This window comes from Acanthochromis polyacanthus, chromosome 7 (assembly GCF_021347895.1).
Source record: "Acanthochromis polyacanthus isolate Apoly-LR-REF ecotype Palm Island chromosome 7, KAUST_Apoly_ChrSc, whole genome shotgun sequence".
NCBI lineage: Eukaryota > Metazoa > Chordata > Actinopteri > Pomacentridae > Acanthochromis > Acanthochromis polyacanthus.
This window is the reverse complement of record NC_067119.1, coordinates 1890097-1910322: the sequence shown is the minus strand read 5'-3', so window position 1 is coordinate 1910322 and position 20226 is coordinate 1890097. Positions and strand designations below refer to the sequence as shown.

The 20226-nt window shown below is 40.6% G+C and overlaps 1 long non-coding RNA gene across 1 annotated transcript; it reads left to right on the top strand.

The window, feature by feature from the left end:
* Positions 1–3073: 3073 nt before the first annotated feature.
* On the top strand, positions 3074–18855 carry LOC127534714 (uncharacterized). The gene is made up of 3 exons (XR_007943071.1): positions 3074–4051; positions 8223–8265; positions 18786–18855. It is a non-coding gene; the product is annotated as an uncharacterized LOC127534714 (long non-coding RNA).
* Positions 18856–20226: the final 1371 nt, after the last annotated feature.

The following is a 20226-nucleotide window of genomic DNA, read 5'->3' as shown; positions in this document are numbered from 1 at the left end:
AAAGGTTTTGAAATAGATTTTACTACTTACTTTTTTTCTTCTGGGTCATCAGATAAATTCGGAAGTTAAATCAGATCCAATAAAACGAGAATAAAACATTTTCATCAAAGAAATGTCAACATTAAACATCTAATTTTCAAATTAAAGTACAAGTGATGGTGAGTCTTTTCACAGACATCCTCACTTTGATTCAAACTTTAGTTTGTTGTTGATTCTTGTTTTGGACACATTTCTACTCAGACGTGACCGTTTGCACCAATCTGTGAAACAACAGAGTCTTTGAGGCATTTTGGGGCTTCAGACTTTGGTACTGGAACAATTCTGGTTCCCTACAGAGACCAGGAACCTCCTGAAGTTGGACTGATTTACTGAAGATGAAGGAGAACATGTCGCTCAGTGGTTCTGCATACTTGGAAATTAGACGTCCACCAGCACTGTCTGGAACACAACTTTTCTTCTCCTCAGTCTGCTGAGGAGTTTAAAACCCATGTTCCTATCCACATGTATGTCCATGTGCCCTGAGCAGCCATTGTTCCATGTTGACAGGTCCTCACTAAAATCACTGCTAAAACCATCTAAAAGCTGATGGACAGTTTACACTTTGACCATCAGAGACCAGTCTGGGAGCACAAAGTTATTTCTCCTCACATTTCCATCAGGAGTTGTCGGTAAAAACTGGTTTGTGTAGAAACTCTCTTGTCCAGAAACTACACTGAGTTGGAGGAATTAGTTTTCATTTAATTACAACTTATTTAATGACTGGCAGCAGAAACACAAGTTTTAAGTTGGAAAACATTAAAACTATTAAGTTGTTCCAGTTAGATTTTATTCAGTAGTTTTTGTCTTTTTGGTCTCATTAACTTGTTTTAAATTTTCAGCTGCAGTTGTGGAATTCAACACACAAAACCTAAATCTGGACAACAACCAACAAAACGTTTAAATTATTCCCAATATGAAGTAGAAGTAATTACCAATATTATTATTGGAGCCAAACTCATCAAAATACTGTCTGAAACTTCAACGTTTGATCTAAATCAGTCAATCAGAGTTTTATCCTCCAACTATTCATTCATTGAATGTTGGGAACAAGTCCCCTGAATTACTATTTACAGTGAACCAGGATGAATTAAAAACCAAACCATGAAAAATGATTCAAACATCCACAAAGACTCACTTTGTAATTCACTGCTGTCTCTAATGAGGAAAACTGTGAAAAAATGAGCAAACCCAAAGCAGCATTAACTAACTGCACTAATAAATGCTGAACTGATCTAAAGCTCTAAATATCCTGAAGATAAAACACCAAACTGCAGTGACTCAGTCTTACCGGCTGCCTGGGAGTCAAAGCGAAGGGCACATCAGCGTCCCAAAGGATGGAGAATCACAGCAACTGGCAGCAGACCATCAGAGATCTGGGATGGAAACAACATAAGACCAGCTCTCAATGATGAAGTCGCGCAGCGACTTCCAATCGCTGGGCCGTTTACAATCGTCGTTAACAAGCTATCGTTAACATCGTTACCATCGCACGGGAGTATCAGGGACAATAAAGTGTTCAAACTTGTGAAATCGGCGTTCAAATAAATGAAATCGGCGCAAATCCGCGGATCCGCGGTAAATTCCCATCCCTGAAAAAAAGCAGAATTCCGCGAATTCGCGGAAAAATCACATCCCTGCAGATAGAAGATAATAGAGAGGAACACAATCTGCATTAGAGCTCCATTTACAGAATAATTAGTCAGTAGAATATTTAGTGACTGAAGAGGACATTAATAAAGAGGGAAGAGCTGATCAGTTCAATGAGGGCTTTATCTAACAATTATTTTCTCTATTGTTTAATCTGTGGATTATTTTCCTCATTATTTAATTTATTATTTGGTCTATGAAATGTCAGAAAATGTGTAAAATATCAATCAATGTTTCTCCAAAGTCCAAGAAGACAAAAGTCTTGTTTTGTCCACAAATCAAAGAAATTCAGTTTAATGTCAAAAAGAAACAAGAAAATATTCACACTTAAAAAGAAGCTGGAATAACAGAAACTAAACTGTTCTAATGGAAGAAAAAACAACAAAATAATCCAAAAACAAACTGATTAATTTATTAGCACAGAGCGAATTGCTGAATAGTTTCAGTTTTAGTCCCAAATCAAGCCTCAGGCAGCGTACGACTTTATTCATGAGCAGAACAAACAGAAGCAGAAAAAACATTCATGTTTCACAGCAGATTAAGTCAATATGTTGTTCTATTTGAAGCTAACGTTTAGCTTTGACTCCCTGTAGCCTCCATTAGCTAATATGTCTTCAGCTCACTGACAAGAAAAATTATTTGTCTAAAGATTTTTGCTCCCACATGGTGAGTTTGATCCATAGATTTAATCTCATGTACCATAAGTCAATTATAATTATTAAAAAATAATATTCAGCATCTTTGGTGGCTAACAGCTGTCAGCTAAGCTAGTTAGCGTTAGCTAGCGTCTTACCTCAGAGCAAACGGAGGAGTTTCTGTGGCTCTCTGATGGATTCAGCGCTGACTGAGCTCTTCCACACTGTTTAATCCACATCCCACATCTCTGCTGTGGAGCTTACAGCTGCAGGAAAACACTAAAATAAAACACTTTCCTCTAAACTCGAGGATTTCTGCTGCTCCGTTTCACCTTTGACCTCTGACAGGCCTCTTGCCTAGTTACGGTTGCTGAGCTGTGATTGGACAGCGGCCGTTGGAGGGCGGGAAGGACCAAAACAAAGATGGAGGCAGGAGATGAAGAAAGATTGTGTGGCAGACAGCAGACTGGCAGAGATTTATGAGGACAGAAACCAGGAAAAAAGAGACAAGAACCCTCTGAGGATGTGAACAATTGTTAGATTCTGTATTTACAACAATATGAGGCTTTATTTAGAGAGAACTTTTCAAAATCAAAGTTATAAAGAGTTTCAAAAGAGCAGAAAAATCTCTTTAAAGAGGCTGAAACATACTGGGAGTCAGTTTAAATTCACATTAAATTGAGTGAAGTAAATGTTTATTTTACATAATTTTGTCAGATATAAATTAATATTTAATATATTGTGGTAAATTCACATCATAAATCAGACTGTAGGATCTTTACAATAATATTTAAACTTGTTAGGAAAAGTGACAAATCAAGTTTTATTTCTCTGAAAGTATTTAACATGAAAAACTCATGAAATAACTGCAAAGAGACACAAAACCAGAGATGAGATAAAACACCTCCAGGCTCTGCAGTGAAATAAAAGCTCCTCATGAAGCTGTTTGGAGGACGAGGAAGAAGGTGAACAAACATCTAAAACACACTTTAGTTCACTTCCTGTCTCACTACATGACTCTATTTGTGTTATTTCAGTTTTTTATTGTTTTCACATCCAGCTGATCTGGATCAACAAAGTTCACAGAGAGCAGCACAGAGGCAGCAGCTGGGTTCAGGTTGGTGACTTTCATTGTGTTTAAAGCATTTCTTACATTCCTGTATGATCACAGTCACCTCCTGCTGTTTCTACTGTGTCCAGCAGGTGGAGCCAACATCAACTAGTGAAGTCTGTCTGAAGGCTCCAACTTCAACTAAACCCACAGCTGGGATGGACTCCAGCCTCTATTACCCTGATGAGGATTAAACAGTGTGCAGATGATCTGTTTCACAAACAAACTCTCAGAATATCCTCAAATGTAGCTGAGCTTCAGTTCAGATCTTTTTTGTAAAACTCACTGCTCCTCCATGAAGGATCCAGTTCATATGTTGTAGTTCAGCATCTCTACAGTTAACTGAACATGTGATACCAGTGAGTTAAACATTAAACCAACACTCTGATCACTGGGTTGGTCCTCATTTCATTCTTGAACTCGGACTCAGAAGGAAGCAGTGACTGTCCACAGGTGAGTTCCGTTCATTAAAACCTAGAGAAATGAAAACAGCTGTGAAGTTCTGTGACTGTAAACTGACAGCTGATGGTGTGTTTCAGGTGTTTGATCAGATGAAGAATCCCTGCATGAACTCTGTTACCTGCAGAAACATCAGAGTGAAGAGCGACGGCCGCCTCAGGTAAGCAGGACGTCTGCTTCTGTTTTTACCTGGAACAAGTGGAAACATGTTCTGCTTTGATTTCTCTCATTTCAACAACAGTCTGAGGTTTGATGGAGGGAAACAGTTAATGAGGAGATTCATAAATGTTTGCTGCAGAGTCTAAAGGTTCTCAGGAAAATATAGCTGCAGAGATAAACTCTGATTTGATTGGAGTAGCAATAAAACCAATGAAGAATTATTAAACCAATAAAGAGACCAAAGGTAACTATGACCTTGTAGAATCTGTGGTGCTGCAGAGTCGATTCTGTTTGTTTCTGGGAGGAAAACTGGAGAAAAATGTGAGTTTTGTTGGAAAAAAATCATTTGAAGTTTAAATATTTCAGCTCAAAGAGGCTTTTTTAAAATCTGATTTTCTCGTGCTGGAGACGTTGAGGGTTTTCTGATGTGAATCACCATTTTATATTCTGATCCTGACTTTTATTAATTTCATTCTGGCAGCAGCTTTCTCAGATTTTACATAAAGAATTCAGTGTGGATCCATTTAAGACCACAAACACCCACAATAGATGATTTTATTTATTCTGATCCTGAACTGAAGAGAATCGGTTTTACTGTCAGACTGAAACAGAAAAAAGTTTCTGAGAAAATGTGAAAGTTGAATTCTGAACATTTCAACAGTCGTTAGTTTAATGTGAATTTTCTGTTCAGTCGATTTAAATTTGCCTCAGGAAGACACACCCTAATATTTAGGCTCTACTTAGTCAGATTTTATATCTTATCATGCTGTCTTCTCATTTTATTTAGATTTATTTTAATGGTTATTAGGTTCTGTGCTTTTTAAAGTTTATCAGTTTTTGTTCAAATAGTATTCACAAAAAATCCTAAAATCTTAAATATTTAAGATAAATAAGCCTTTAATAATCCAACCGTGGGTAAATTTGCATTATTCCAGCAGCAAACATGGTGAACACTGCAAAAGCTCCAAATCTTACCAAGTCTGTTTGTCTTATTTTTAGTCAAAGTGTCTCATCCCACTTGATCTAAGATAAACTCACTTAAAGTCACATTCCAGCAGATGGAGGGACTTGTTTTAAGACAACGCATCTTAAAGATCTTGTTACGTCAAACAATCTTGAAATGATCTTGTTTTAACCCTCGTGTCGTCCTGCAGGTCAAACTGAAGTTTAACGTTTGAAAATGTGGGAAAAAATACTTTCACAGTGAAACTTCAGATGTCCACATTTTCAACATTTATGGGAAATTTTTTAATGTTTTTTTGATGGAAAAAAGAAATTAAAAAAAAATGTTTCTCTAAGAACATTCAGAAGAAAAAAAAAACAACCAAAATCCAGTGAATTTTGCTGGATTTTGGTTGATTTTTATGAGTTTTACTGATATATTTGGAATCACTTTAGATGTTTTTAGGACTTTTTGGGAAGCTTTTATTCATTATTTTTTTTTAAATTACAATTTTTATTTATTTTTTTATTTTCTTAATTTTTATTTCTTACCAAATTTGGAGATTTTTTTAAAATGAAACTTTTAAGGAATTGTTGGAATTTTCTTCCTGAAGATTTTACAAATTTCTATAAATTTGAGTAATTTTTTGCTGAATTTTTGTATTTTCTTCAGAGAAGGAAACAACATTTTTTTGGTGCCATAAATGAAGACAACAGGAGGGTTAAGACACCTAAGCTTGACAATCCTGGTAAAATAGAGCTTAAAATAAGTTTTCCAGCTAATTTTAAGATCTCAATCTTCTAAATATCAGAACTTATTTACAGAAATCTTAGCAAGACATTTTTCTCTTGTTCTATTGGCAGATTTTTTCCAGTTATTTCAAGGTGAAAGTTCATTAAAATAAGTTTTTTTTCTTGTTTTGAGGGGGGCATTTTTTCCAGTGCAAATATTTAGGACAGGGGTGTCCAACATGAGGCCCGTGGTCCAAAAGTGGTCCTCCAGAGGGTCCAATCCGGCCCTCAAAGTGTGAAAATTACAGAGAAGACATTAACTGCAGATTGTAAATCAGTAAAACTATAAATTTAAAATCATTTCTAGACCATGACAAGTTGTTTGGATCATAAAGTAAAATACTAGATTCTTTGTTCTTTTGCCGTTCTGTGCTTTATTTTGTAACATTTTATCTTCTTTTTGTCGTTTGTTGTCTTTTTTGGCCTGGTTTTTGTTTTTTTTCTTGTTTTTTTCATGTTGTGTTTCCTTATTGTCTTGCTTGTGCCTTTTGTACTCAGTAAAATAACTGCAGAGATAAACTCTCATTTGATTGGAGCAGTAATAAAACAATGAAGGACTGTTAAACCAATAAAGAGGACAAAGGGAACTATGACCTTGTAGAATCTGTGGTGCTGCAGAGTCGATTCTGTTTGTTTCTGAGAGGAAAAGTGGAGAAAAATGTGAGTTTTGTCGGAAAAAAATCATTTGAAGTTTAATTATTTCAGCTCAAAGAGGCTTTTTTAATCTAATCTTCTGTTTGTGGAGATGCTGAAGATTTTCTGATGTAAATCACCATTTTATATTTTGATTCTGACTTTTATTAATTTCATTCTGGCAGCAGGTTCCTCAGATTTTACATAAAGAGAAAAGCCTTTATTAATCCCACAGTGGGTAAATGTGTGTTGTTCCAGCAGCAAAGAAGGTGAAAACATTTAGGAGATGTAAAACAAAAATCTAAAACAACCAAAATAAACCAGGATATACATAATAAAGTACTAATTATAGAAACATTATTGCACATGTTAAACAGAGATTCTTTCATGAATGGAAGTACTGACTGAAGTATTAATACTGCACCGGTATTATTTAAGTAGAAAAGTACTTCTGTAGAGTATGTTCTAGTATATGCATAACAATAAATAATATTACACAGGGTATTTTAAACGTACAGAGTATTCATCATCTAGAATGTGTCTGCATTGTACTGAGAGATCCGACTGGTTTTATTGAGTTTAGAGACATTTCTGCAGCATTTGTTGCTTTTATGTGACTTCTGGGATTCTAAATGTGGATTCCTGAAACTGTGGAGAAAAATGATGAGAAAAACAAACAGGTCTGAGATTCAGTAAGTCACAGGTTAAAGTGGATCAGAGAGGAGAGTCAGCCTCACTGATCCCACAAACAGGGACTATTTCTTCTGCAGAAAGTAGTTCCGGTAAAAACTGCACACTGTGGATGTGGTTCGTTCAGAGTTTCTCAGAGGAGTAATGATGCAGATTTATTTGCTAAACGTCATTTTTTATCGTCAAAAACTAAATCCTATTCTCCTCTGCTGTTCTGGTCTGAGTTTTATTATCTCAGTCACCACAAATAAAGATTCACTTTATTTCAAAAATTTATATGAATTATATTAATTAAAATTTTTATTTATTTACTTTCTGCAGTTTTTTAGTCATGAAGCAATGTTTCAATGAAACAAAAGTTTGACCTCTGTGAAGTTTTGTCATAAAAATACATCAAAGGATGTAAATGATGAATTTACTGCTGCTGTCTTCTGAGGGCTGCACAGTGGTACAGTGGTTAGCACTTTCACCTTCCAGCAAGAAGATCCCCGGTTCAAATCCCGGCCTGGGATCTTTCTGCATGGAGTTTGCATGTTCTCCCTGTGCATGCGTGGGTTTTCTCCGGGTACTCCGGCTTCCTCCCACAGTCCAAAAACATGCTGAGGTTAATTGGTTACTCTAAATTGTCCGTAGGTGTGAATGTGAGTGTGATTGTGTGTCTGTATATGTAGCCCTGTGACAGACTGGTGACCTGTCCAGGGTGTCCCCTGCCTTCACCCGAGTCAGCTGGGATAGACTCCAGCACCCCCCATGACCCTAGTGAGGATAAAGCTGGTGGTTCATTTGAAGAAAAGTCACCAAATTTTTGTTTTTCCTGAAACATAAAACATGATTTTGTTGTTGGAATTATTGTTTTTTCCTTTTCTTAACTGTGTGATCTTACTGGAATACAACTGCAGAAAAAATGTAAAGAAACATGAACATTTTGAGACTAAAGGAGCCGTTAACATCATTTTTACACTTTCAGTGAAACTAGAAAACTGGTTTAAAGAGACAAAATGTGATTTACAGTTGACAACAGACGTCACTTCACAAGAGTAAAGTGGCATCAAACATAATTAATATTTGTAAAAAGTTCTGAGTTTCTAACTGTATTTTCTTAACATCCCATAAAGGTGGTCGTCCAGGTGAATTCATGTGACGCTGTGGCAGCTCCTGGTGAGTCCAAGTTTATCGTGTTCACACTGATATTAAATGTGCTTCAAAATATGTTTTATTTCACCTTCATGTACGACTTTAACCTGTCAGAGAACTGCAGGTTTCTCTCATCAATGTTGATGCAGAATATTTGTTCTAATTAAGAAACTTCAATTTTTAGGAAAACAGTTTTAAATTATATAATCAAATCTTCAAGTCAAATCAAGTTTAATTTTATTACAATAACCTCCAAATGTACACGTTATCAGACAGGCAGCAACAATATTAAGATGAGGATAAGATCGATAAAATATATCTGTAGAACAAAAGAAAATGGATTAAAATATTCAAACAGGCACCACAGGATCACAGCTGGAGATCCATTTTTGAAATAAAACAAGATAAAATACTCTGACCTCAGTTCCAGCTGTTTTCCAGAGGCTCTGATGTTTGCTGCTCTTTCATTGGATCCATTCTTCATCACTGAAATGTTCCCTGAACCACCGGCTGCAACACCAGCCAGAGAATGATGGTTCCACCACCATGCTGAACAGCTGGAGACAAGTTCTTTACTCAAACATGGCAGCTGTTTCCTACAAACTTTAGTCCCTGCAGCCAAAAAGTTCTGTTTTAACTTCAGTCCACATAACATTTTCATGAAATGCCTCAGACTCATTCTGATTTGCAACTAGTACTCCTTAGCTAATAATTAGTGTTTTGAGGCCAGTGAATAGCATCCCTATGGTAATAATAAGCATCCCTGGGCTAGTGACTAAATGCTCTATACTTACATAGAACTTTAATGTGTTTATACACCCATTCACACACATTTACTCACCAATGGGGACAGAGTTGCCAAGGTTCCTCCATCAGAGTTATTCAGTGTTTGGACCAAAGACACTTCATCTGTGAGAACTGAACCATCAACTCTGAAATTAGTAGAGAGCTGTCCAACTAGCCCAGGGGTCAGCAACCCGCGGCTCCGGAGCCGCATGCGGCTCTTTCGGCCCTCTGTTGTGGCTACCTGTAACTTTGGAAAAGAAACTGTTCTGCCTTTCAGGCACGTTTCAATGCATTTTAATATAGACAATTTTATTGTGAAATTACCGCTCTTATTTTGACGTCACTCCACCGGATGGGCTGCTGGGGTACGATTGCATGAGAGCGCAGAGTTGAAGCAGAGAGACAACGCGGAGCTTCCGATTCCCACACGTTTCGTGCCTTTTTTTTGTTTTACTCCTGGAGAAGCAACGCCTGTAGTTTCACATCGTTTTGTACTCAAGAATGGCAAGCCTGTATATTAAAGCTCCACTCCAAGAAAGACACGTCTTGTCTTTGAGTCAAAAGTACTCATGATAGGGTAATACACGTTACTCGCAAGAACATGGCTCGATGTCCAGGCAGCAGGTCAGAGAGTCAGGAGTGTCGTCTTGGAAAAATAGGGCAGCGACCTTTTCAATGGTCGAATACACACGTTGATGGTGGTTAAATTTTTTTGAAAAATAGGAGACTGGGTGCTCAACACCATCATCTCCATCCTGAAGGAGAACAGCACCCGCCCCCGCATCGCTTGCATCAACAGACAATTTAAACGGACGATCAAATGTGGGCGCAGCCAAAACTGGGGCATGAGTTAATAGAGCTTTTACACAGTCAAACGCACGCTGACAACTGTCAGATCAACGGAAAACAGTCTTTGGACTCAGTAGGTCGGTGAGCGGAGCCGCCACTGCCGAGAAGTTTTTACAGAAGCTTCTGTAGTACCCCGCCATCCCCAAGAAATGGCGCAGCTCCCGACGTGAAGCAGGAGCAGGGAACGACAGGATAGCTTCCACTTTGGAATGGACCGGTTTAACCTGTCCCCGACCCACAACTTTTCCAAGGTATGTCACTGTAGCGCGACCAAATTCACACTTCGCTAGATTAAGTGTGAGGTTGGCATCGGACAGCCTCCCAAACACCGCTTGAAGCTGCAGCAAATGGTCCTCCCAAGAACTGGAATACACAACAATGTCATCTAGATATGCCTCGCACCCTGACAAGCCCGACAAAACCGTATTCACTAAACGTTGAAACGTAGCAGGTGCATTACGCACGCCGAATGGCATCACTGTGTACTGCAGAAAAGCATCAGGGGTCACAAACGCAGAAATCTCACTTGCCCGAGGAGTCAGCGGCACCTGCCAATACCCTTTTAAAAGGTCTAGTTTTGTCACATAATTGGCACTGCCGATGTGATCTACACAATCCTCAACTCGGGGCAAAGGATAACAATCTGGCTTCGTGACCCCATTCACCCTTCTAAAATCCGTGCAGAACCGGTCAGAGCCATCAGATTTGCCGGCTAAGAGACACGGCGAACTCCACGCACTAAAGCTGGGTTCTGCATTTCCGTTCTCCAGCATATAGTTTACCTGCTGTTGCAAACGGAGGCGCTTATCGGGATTCACCCTATATGCGTGCTGCTCTATTGGTGGGGAATCTCCGACATCAATGTCGTGCTGCAACACGTGGGTGCGAGTCGGCACATCTGAAAACAAAGAGATGTGAGATTTTATCACTCTAACCACATCCTCATGTTGTACCTGAGTTAAATGTTGTAAACATTCATCCAGTTTAGACAGCATCTCAGAGTTCTTTAATCGGCCCTGGACCACAACACTCGACAAACCCACAACATCCTCTATGTCAGACGCGGCTAAAACCGCCGGCGATTGCGTAGGATCAGCACCGGACAGCGCCTCTGCCACCTGAGCCTCATCAATGCCTTCAGCACTAGACAGCGCCAAAACAGCTTTACTGTCAGTAGCAACAGAAGACAGCGGGGCTGAATCTCTGTCCAGGTAGGGCTTCAGCATGTTCACATGGCACAACCTGCTCCGTCTTCGACGATCAGGAGTAGCGACGATATAATCCCGCTGACCAACCTTCTCCTGGATTACATAAGGGCCGCTGTAACGCGCCTGCAAAACAGAACCAGGCACAGGCAACAACACCAAAACTTTTTCACCAGGGCTAAAAGATCTGCTAACAGCACTTTTGTCAAACCACCTTTTCATTTTCGTTTGTGCAGCTGACATGTTTTCTTTCGCCAATTCACAGGCACGGTGCAGTTTAAAACGAAAACTACTCACATAGTCGAGTAGATTTTGTGGCTCACCATCACCCAGCCATTTCTCCTGCAACAGCTTAAGAGGGCCACGCACGGTGTGGGCAAACACCGGCTCCGCCGGACTAAAACCCAGAGACTCCTGAACCACCTCGCGAGCCGCAAAAAGGAGGAGATGGACCCCCTCATCCCAGTCCTTATCGGACTCTAAGCAGTAAGCACGGAGCATGGATTTCAAGGTCTGGTGAAAACGCTCAATCGCCCCCTGACTCTCTGGGTGGTACGCACTGGAATAGCAGTGAGAGATGTCAAGTTGCGCCATCACCTGTGCAAAAATCCGTGACATAAAATTAGATCCCTGATCGGTTTGAATTACTTTAGGCAACCCAAACACAGAAAAAAACTTGATCAATGCTTTCACGACGGTTGGAGCTGTGATTTTCTGCATAGGAATAGCTTCAGGAAACCTAGTTGAGGAACACATAATGGTCAGAAGGAACTTATTTCCAGCTTTTGTACGTGGAAAAGGACCGACACAGTCGACAACAACACGCTCAAAAGGCTCAGTCACCACCGGGATTGGATAAAGGGGAAATGGTGGAATGGTCTGATTCGGTTTCCCAGAAACTTGACATATGTGGCATGTTTTACAATGCTGCTGGACGTCCCGTTTTACCCCCGGCCAGAAGAAACACCGCAAAACACGATCATAGGTCTTACTAATCCCTAAATGACCACCAAGTGGATTATCGTGCGCCAACTTCAGAATTTCATGCCGGTATGTTTTTGGTACTACCACCTGTCTCACCACACCCCAGTCATCCAGTGGGGACATGTGTGGCGGTGTCCATTTACGCATAAGCACACCGTCCTTCAAAAAATAACCCGAGGACATGTTCTCAATTTGGTCCACGGGAACAACCGCATCGACACAAGAACCCAGAGACACATCATGTTTTTGCTCAACAATAAGCTGCTCTCGTGACATGCAAACTTTTGAGCTATGATCATCAACGGGAGCAGAAACAGGTGAAGCAGCAGGAGGGATTGCAGGTGGCGGAGGCGGAGCAGGAGGAGAGATTACAGGCGGAGAGGCCGGACAGACAGGATCGGCTATAAAAGTATCCGCCAATCCTACTTCATCCACCTCGTCATGTAAATCCTGCTCTTGCCTCTTGGACATAGCGCGCGTGACAGTGCAAACTGAGAACACCTCTGGGAATTCTCGCCCCAAATCATCCGGGTGTTCAAGAAGAGGAACCGCAGTTACCTCGGGATTCAACAGCACCTTGCCACCAGCTAAATCGTTGCCCAAAATAAAAGAAATCCCCTCTACAGGAAATTCTGGACACACTCCCACAACTACACGCCCCTTAACCAACACAGAGTCTAGATAAATAGAATGCAAAGGCACACCCACAAACTGCATTCCAAACCCTCGGACCAAAACCTCAGTTTTAACAGAGAACTGGGCCGACAGCGGCAACACTCCTTGCAGAATGACCGACTGTGAGGCTGCGCTATCCCTTAGGATGGTGACAGGAGTTTTTGGGCCCTCCTCTGACAGTGAAACAAAACCTTTCATAATAAAAGGAGCATACACATCAAAGTCAGATTTAGCTACAGGCTGTTTATGACAGGATTGCTGACTGGGCAAAACTTCAGTTTTCAATAGATTAACTGCTTTTGGAGACTTATTTCGTTTATTCCGGACAAAACAATGGCTGATGGTGTGGCCACGCTTCTTGCAATAGAAACAAACCGGCTTGTCCTTAGTGTCACCGTCCTTATTAACAATCTTTATCTCACCCTGAGAGTTTGGTTTAAATGGAAAAGCAACAGCCCTGGCCACAGGGGCGCCACGCTCAGAGGACAGATTGGACTTGTCAAAATTATCCCTGTGCGTGAGGACGTATTCATCAGCCAGGACTGCCGCCTCAGACACTGTGGATACTTTTCGTTCATTAATGTAAGTAGCGATTTTGTCGGGTAAGCAGTTTTTAAATTCCTCCAGCAATATTAGATTGCGCAGATCATCAAAATTCTTAACATTTTTAGATTGACACCAGCGATCAAATAGAGCCTCTTTTTCACACCCAAAGTCAAGAAAAGTTTGATCATCAACTTTTCTGCCCCGGCGAAACCTTTGGCGATACGCCTCGGGCACTAATTCGTACGCCCTCAACACAGCTTTTTTTACTTCGTCATAGTTCAAACTCAAATCAAGTGACAGAGATGCGTAAGCTTCTTGAGCCTTGCCGGTAAACACACCCTGCAAAAGCAATGGCCAAACATTTTTAGGCCATTTCAATGCTTTTGCAACACGCTCAAACAAAACAAAATATTTATCAACATCTTTATCACTGAAAGGAGGGACCAAACGAATACATTTATTTACATCAAACTCGCCAAATTGAACTTGAGACACACTGGGTAAGGAGGACTGCTTCAACTCGAGCTCCTTTAAACGAATCTGTGCTTCTACTTCCAATCTCCGCAAAGCTACCTCATTATCAAGTTCCTTGTCTCTTATTGCCAAGCGACGCATTTCAACCTCCAGCTCTTTAAGACGGAGCTGCCCCCCCGAATCGTCTGGTCCGGCAGGCAAGCTCGTTGCCGACCCCTCAGGGATTTTCAGCAAAACGCCTTTATCAGACAAACCAGCCAATAACTCATCTCTGATTACTTGCTTTTTCGCCTGCTTCGGCACAGCAACCTCAAAATGACCGGCGACACCAATTAACTGCTCCTTCGTACAAAGGTGCAATTTATCAAGGCTAGGATGCGCCACAAAATCATCAAGATGAAACTCCATAGCCAGAACCCCAAGCACAAAAACAGATCACAAACCCTGGTCAAGTCAAACAAAGCCACAGGTCAGAAGAGAAAAAAACCTATCCAAAACTGGCACAACACACGACACAAAAAAACCCGGCACAGATCACCGTACAACCAAAGTGGCGTCCACAAAAGGAGAATCTTATGTGTGCACACAAATCACAAAAGCACAATCTTATGTGTGCACAAAAATCACAAAAGCACACACACAAAAATAGGCAATGCAAAGTCGGTGGCAAACAACAAAGTACCAAAGGTAACAAATCACGGCGTCAAGCTACGCGTCAATTAACACCGGGAAGAAAACACAGTTACCATGATACAAATCACCGACACAAAGAACTGCAACAGCAACAAACTGCCCAGTTTCCACGCGGAGGCAACAAAGCCAAACGCGAATGGACGAGCCCCCAAATATGTTACGGCCCTCACATAGACTGAAAAAAAAACACAGGTTCAATAGGGGAGAGAGACCGCAGCATATACAGAAGGACGCCACACAGAATATCTCCAATTAAACCCACAGGCTTTATTTGGCCACCCCAAGATAATCAATAGAAATAACATAAACGAAAGCAAAAACAAAGGAGGGCTGGAGACCCCAGACAAAAGAACAAAAGTGGGAAGACGCCGGGCCAACCACGCAGTGGGCCGTCGCTCCCAGCGTCTCCCCCTAAACTACCTAAAAATAAGAACTAAGGCTGAAATAAACAAAAGACGAATAACGAGACTGTCGGCGATCTCCAGCCCAAATTAATACAACAAAGAAAACCAACAAAAACCCCGGCACCTAAGCATGCACGGGGAAAACCTGCTTGGAGGGAAGAAAAACCACGGAGGAAGGTAAACTCCCTCCTACCTGTCCAGGTGTCTGTGCCGTGTGGTGCCCCCAATCTCTGCACTCCCTGTCCCTTTTATTCCCTCCTCATCATCAGGCAGCAGCAGCAGGCAGAAGGAAGAGAAAGAGCCAAACCAAAGAGAAAGAGAGCGAGAGAAAGAGAGAGAGACTGTGGCACATAACACCAAGTAAGATAAATATTAGTGGTAGGACACGATTAAAAAATGAATCTATCTAATTAGAGGCTGATTAACAAGGGCATAGAGGTAAAAAAGCGATATATACAGTGTTGTCTTCATTTTAAATGCCAAAAGGATGTTGCAGCTCCCGGTGTTTTCTGCGGGAAACGGGTCGAAATGACTCTTTGAGTGTTAAAGGTTGCCGACCCCTGGACTAGCCCTTATAGACTAATGATTGGTATCCAAAAGCTAGTGATTGATATCTTTGGCCTGTGACTAGCGTCCTAAGGCTAGCAGCTAGCATTCTTAAAGTAGCGACCATGTTGCTAACCTAGTCATTGGGCTACGGACTCTTTGGCTAGCCACTGACCATCAAGACTAGTAACTAGTGTTCTTTGACTCTTCATGAGCATTCTTAGTAAATAACCAACATTCCTCAGCTGATGACTAGCATTCCTAGTCTAGTGACCAACATCACTAAGGACTAGCATTCTTAGACTAACGGCTGATATTTATGACTAGCCACTAATAGTCCAAGGTCAGTCAATTGAATTTGCATATTTGTGAACTTTGTGTTGCGGCTGCACAAAGGTTTTCCTCTGCTGTGTTCTACTTGTGCAGCTTCAGTTATTTTACTGTTCAGAGTGTTTATAAAGCTGTGAAGTTTCCCAACTTTCACTGTGAACACAGTCCTGAAAAGACAAATCATCTCCGAGAACTTCAAAGTAAAAGTATCTGAGAACTCAAATCAACAGACGACCCCAAACTGTTGCATCTTGCTGCCTGTTTTTACTGGCAAATATTAATCGTATGTACACTGAACAAAAATACAAACACAACACTTTTGTTTTTGCTCTCATTTTTCATGAGTTGAACTCAAAGATCTGAGACTTTTTCTATGAACACAAAAGGTCTATTTCTCTCAAATCTGTCTAAACCTGTTGGTTAGCTCTTCTCCTTTGTCCAGATAATCCATCCACCTCACAGGTGGGGCAGATCTAGATACTGATTAAACGGAATGATTATTGTCCAGGTGTGTCTCAGGCTGACCACAATAAAAGGACACTAAAATGACAAGGCAGATTTGTGGACAATATTCGAGACAAAAAATCTAAGATCTTTGAGTTCAGCTCATGAAAAATGGAAGCAAAAACAAAAGTATATTTTTGTTCAGTGTATTTGTGTGTCCGTTTGTATTTTGTTTGACATGATCTTCAGAAGGTTTAAATCAGATTCACCTCCTGGGAGGAGAAATGTCTGAGAACTTCCTCTAGTCAGTCAGAACCAAAGGAGCTTTAAAAAAGAGGAGAAATGTCTTCAGGAATATAAAACCACTTCAGCTGCCTTCATCTCTACAGATATGATGACAGACATGGTGCTCTGACTTTAGGAAATGTTCAGTATTTATTTTAGCAGCTAGAATCATTTCTATCAGCTGCTAGAACAACACATCATGTAGAGAACAGACAGAACTTTATGAGATCATTTACACACAATCATGTTCATAAATCAGACCTTTGTCCTGCAGGTATAAAGTTAATCTGACTGATCAGGTTTCTCTGTAGTTAATCACTAACAGACAGTAAAAGAATCAAAGCGAAGCTTTTGGTTTTTAGCTGATTAAATCCAGAGCTCTGCTGCCGCTCTGCTCCCTGTTAGCTGCTTCCATTCAGACACCAGGAAACTCAGACAGACATTAAAGAGGAACTCCACCTGTGGAAATCCTCTCTGTTGAAGTGCTCACCTTGCTGCAGTGATGTTCAGGTGAACTCCAGGACTCTGTGACATCACTGCTGGCTGTGCTTCCACTTCTCAGGTGTGTTAAAGGTGAAACAGCTTTGAACCACAGATGGCAGCAAAACACAACTTCTTCCCTCCAGTCAGTGGAAGCTGCAGAAACCTTCCTGATGAGACGAAATGTCTCTGAGAATCCACAAGTCCAGGGTTTGACGTAAAACTTGGATTTTTATTCCTTTAAATGACTAATTAACTAATTAGACAAATCTCCCAGAACTCTGCAGTGTAAAAAGTCATTCCTAGAACCTGTTCCCTCCACTTAGAGAACTGCAGAGTTACAAGATAAAAATCTCATTTAGACTTTGAAGTTACAAACTTTATTTTCATTGGTTGTGTTGACAAAATAATGTTGCATCAACTTCATATTTAGTGTAATTTAAACTAATCTCTGTGTCAGTTGGTTTAAAACTAAACTCAAGTTGAGGTAAATGAATGAAAGTGTCTTGATAACTTCATTTTTCTTCATCTTGAGTTCAGGATTTAAAGTCTCTAAATATAAACACTGGAGCAGCTTCATTTGAATCTGACAGTTTGAAAACTTCTGTTCGGAATTACAGGAAATAAATATGGAACACTTCTGAAATCATTTTAAATCATGTGGAAATACTTATTTTTTTCATAAATTATCAACTTTAAAATGTCGGTTTCTGCTGCCAATCATTAAAGCTCGTGTCCGGAGTTTCCGTTTGTTTTCAATTTATGTATAATTTTTTAACAAAGCTTAAATGTGTTAGTCTAGTTCGATACTATAATATAAAGTTAGTATAACGCGATATGAAAATTTATTCCTGAGCTCCGCCTTCCTCTCATAGACCCCCATGTTATTCCAAAAAGCGCCGGTCGCTGCCGACCAATCAAGTTCGAGCTTCAGCTTTGTCATGCTGTCAATCAACGGTTACGCGCACAGCAAGCAAACCCATGCAGAGGTGGACGAGCTACGCACTACGCAACCGCGCGCACATTTGTTTTGCTTGTGGAGGAGAGAGCATCAGGGCTCAGCGACTTCCAGAAAAGTTACCAATCCCACGGCTTGTCAGGCCAAGAGACTGCAGGACGTTTTTTGGCTCGGGGTGCTCGCGTCGCTCCCCGACCACGGCCTCCATAGCCCGCCTGACGGCTTCGTTTAGATGCCCGACCTCTGGAGGAAGATGTTGGGGCGTCTGGGACATACTCTTCATCAGAGGAGTCATGCAATTCTGAACTCTAGATAGAAATAAATAAACAATCTAACACATATACACGCGTAAATGCACTAAGTTTGATAAACAACGTCATCCAGAGGGATACACGAGTGTAATCACATATTGAAACTTTACTCGTTCGTCCTAGCAGATTCATGTTATTTTGGTATTAGGACAAGTTAGACTCAATACAGCATTCTAACGTAATTCCTTTATTATTTACTAAATGTACTAAATGTAGAAGAGGGGAAAACAAAACAGGCGAGATGCTGCAGCACTCCGGGCACTTCTCTCATGTACTGCGCACGTGCACAAATAAAGGGGCGAAATCAGAGGGAGGGACCACCAGTGTTCTGGGAGACGCTGCGATTCAAACTCCGGACAGCAGCTTTAAATAAGGTAATTCCAGTAATTTAATGTAGTTTGTTGGTTGAACATAATTCCACTGGAAGTCTGTCTGAGGTCATAAAGATTGATGCAAACAGTTTTAAGTTGAGTCCAGACATTATTTCAGAGTTTATCCACCAACATGTCAGAGCAGACAGACTAATGAAGGTAGAACTTCCTGTTTAATCTCACTCTGTGTTTTAATCCAACAGATGTGATTTCTTTCTGGTGGGTTTCCAGCAGAGGGCAGCATGGCAGCAGCACCTGGTGAGTCCATTCAGGATTTATGTCACCTGGATGTTACCTGAGAGCTCATTTCTTCTACTCACTTGTTAAACTGAATAAATGTTATTTTGGACTAAGTGGAGGAAGAACCAGAGCTCATGTTGTCAGAAACAACTTAAATACACTGCAGGCAGCTCAGCAACAGTTAATGCAGAGAGAAGATTAGAAAATATCTTGTCCTGTTTCAAATAAAACCACAGATTAAACACAGTTTGGTATCAGCAGTGTTCTGAAAAGTGAATGAAGAAACTTAAATTGTTTTTATTTATCCTCACAGCTCCAAAATATGGACGACCCCTAGTGCGCAGAACCAGCAATGAATTCCTGCCACCTTACAGTGAGTTTTGAAAGATTAAATTTTAGCTAATGTAGGCCTGATGTGTGTTTTATGAGTTATTAGAGGACAAAAGTGAATGCATCATGTTTGGGGGTACTCATACTGATATTCAGTACAGTTACTTTCAGACCGATGGTCAAAATCTTGGGGTGTTATTTGACAAAGACTTGAAATTAACAAACTGACATGGTAATCAGAGCAAGTTTCTTTCAACTATGTTTTGAATAGTAATAATAATAATAATAGTAACAATAATAATAAATTTTATTTGAAGGCACTTTTCTCGGCAGTCAAGGACACTATACAAACGAACGTCTTCATATATAGACAGAATACACGTTAAAAACAAGAGACGGGGCAAGTGACGTCAGATGGAACATGCAGTTTTTAATCGATGTGTTTTGAGTTGTGATTTGAAATGGAGGAATGAGTTGATGTTTCTCAGTTAGGGTGATGATGAATTGCAAGAGATGGGGAGCAGGTGAATGCTCTACTCCCCATACTGGTGATATGGGTGGAGGGGACGAGACAGAGATGGTTGATGTTTCTTAGGTGGAAGAACGATGACCGAGTGATGGTATTGATGTGAAATTAAAAAGATAAAGTACTGTCGAGGAATGATATCCAGACTCTCAATCTGGGGGGAGGGTGAAATGGAGGAGTTATCACTGTTGACCAAAAAGCTGTTGGTTTTAGATAAAGTTGACTTGGTGCCAATAAGAAGAACCTTAGTTTTATTACTGTTTAATTAAAGGGAGTTTAGGGTGACCCAGGTTTTTATTTCAGCAATGCAGTCAGTGAGGGAGGTGAGCAGGAGGGTGGAGGAGGGTTTACTGGTGAGGTAGAGCTGGGTGTCATCTACGTAGCAGTGGAAATGAATGCTAATCCGAGCAAATATATTGCCGAGGGAAAGGAGGTAAATGATGAAGAGGAGGGGCCCCAGGACAGAGCCCTGGGGCACACCTGTGGTGATGGAGGCAGGGATGGATTTAAAGGTTTTGAGTTGAGTGAACTGAATGTGGCCAGAGAGG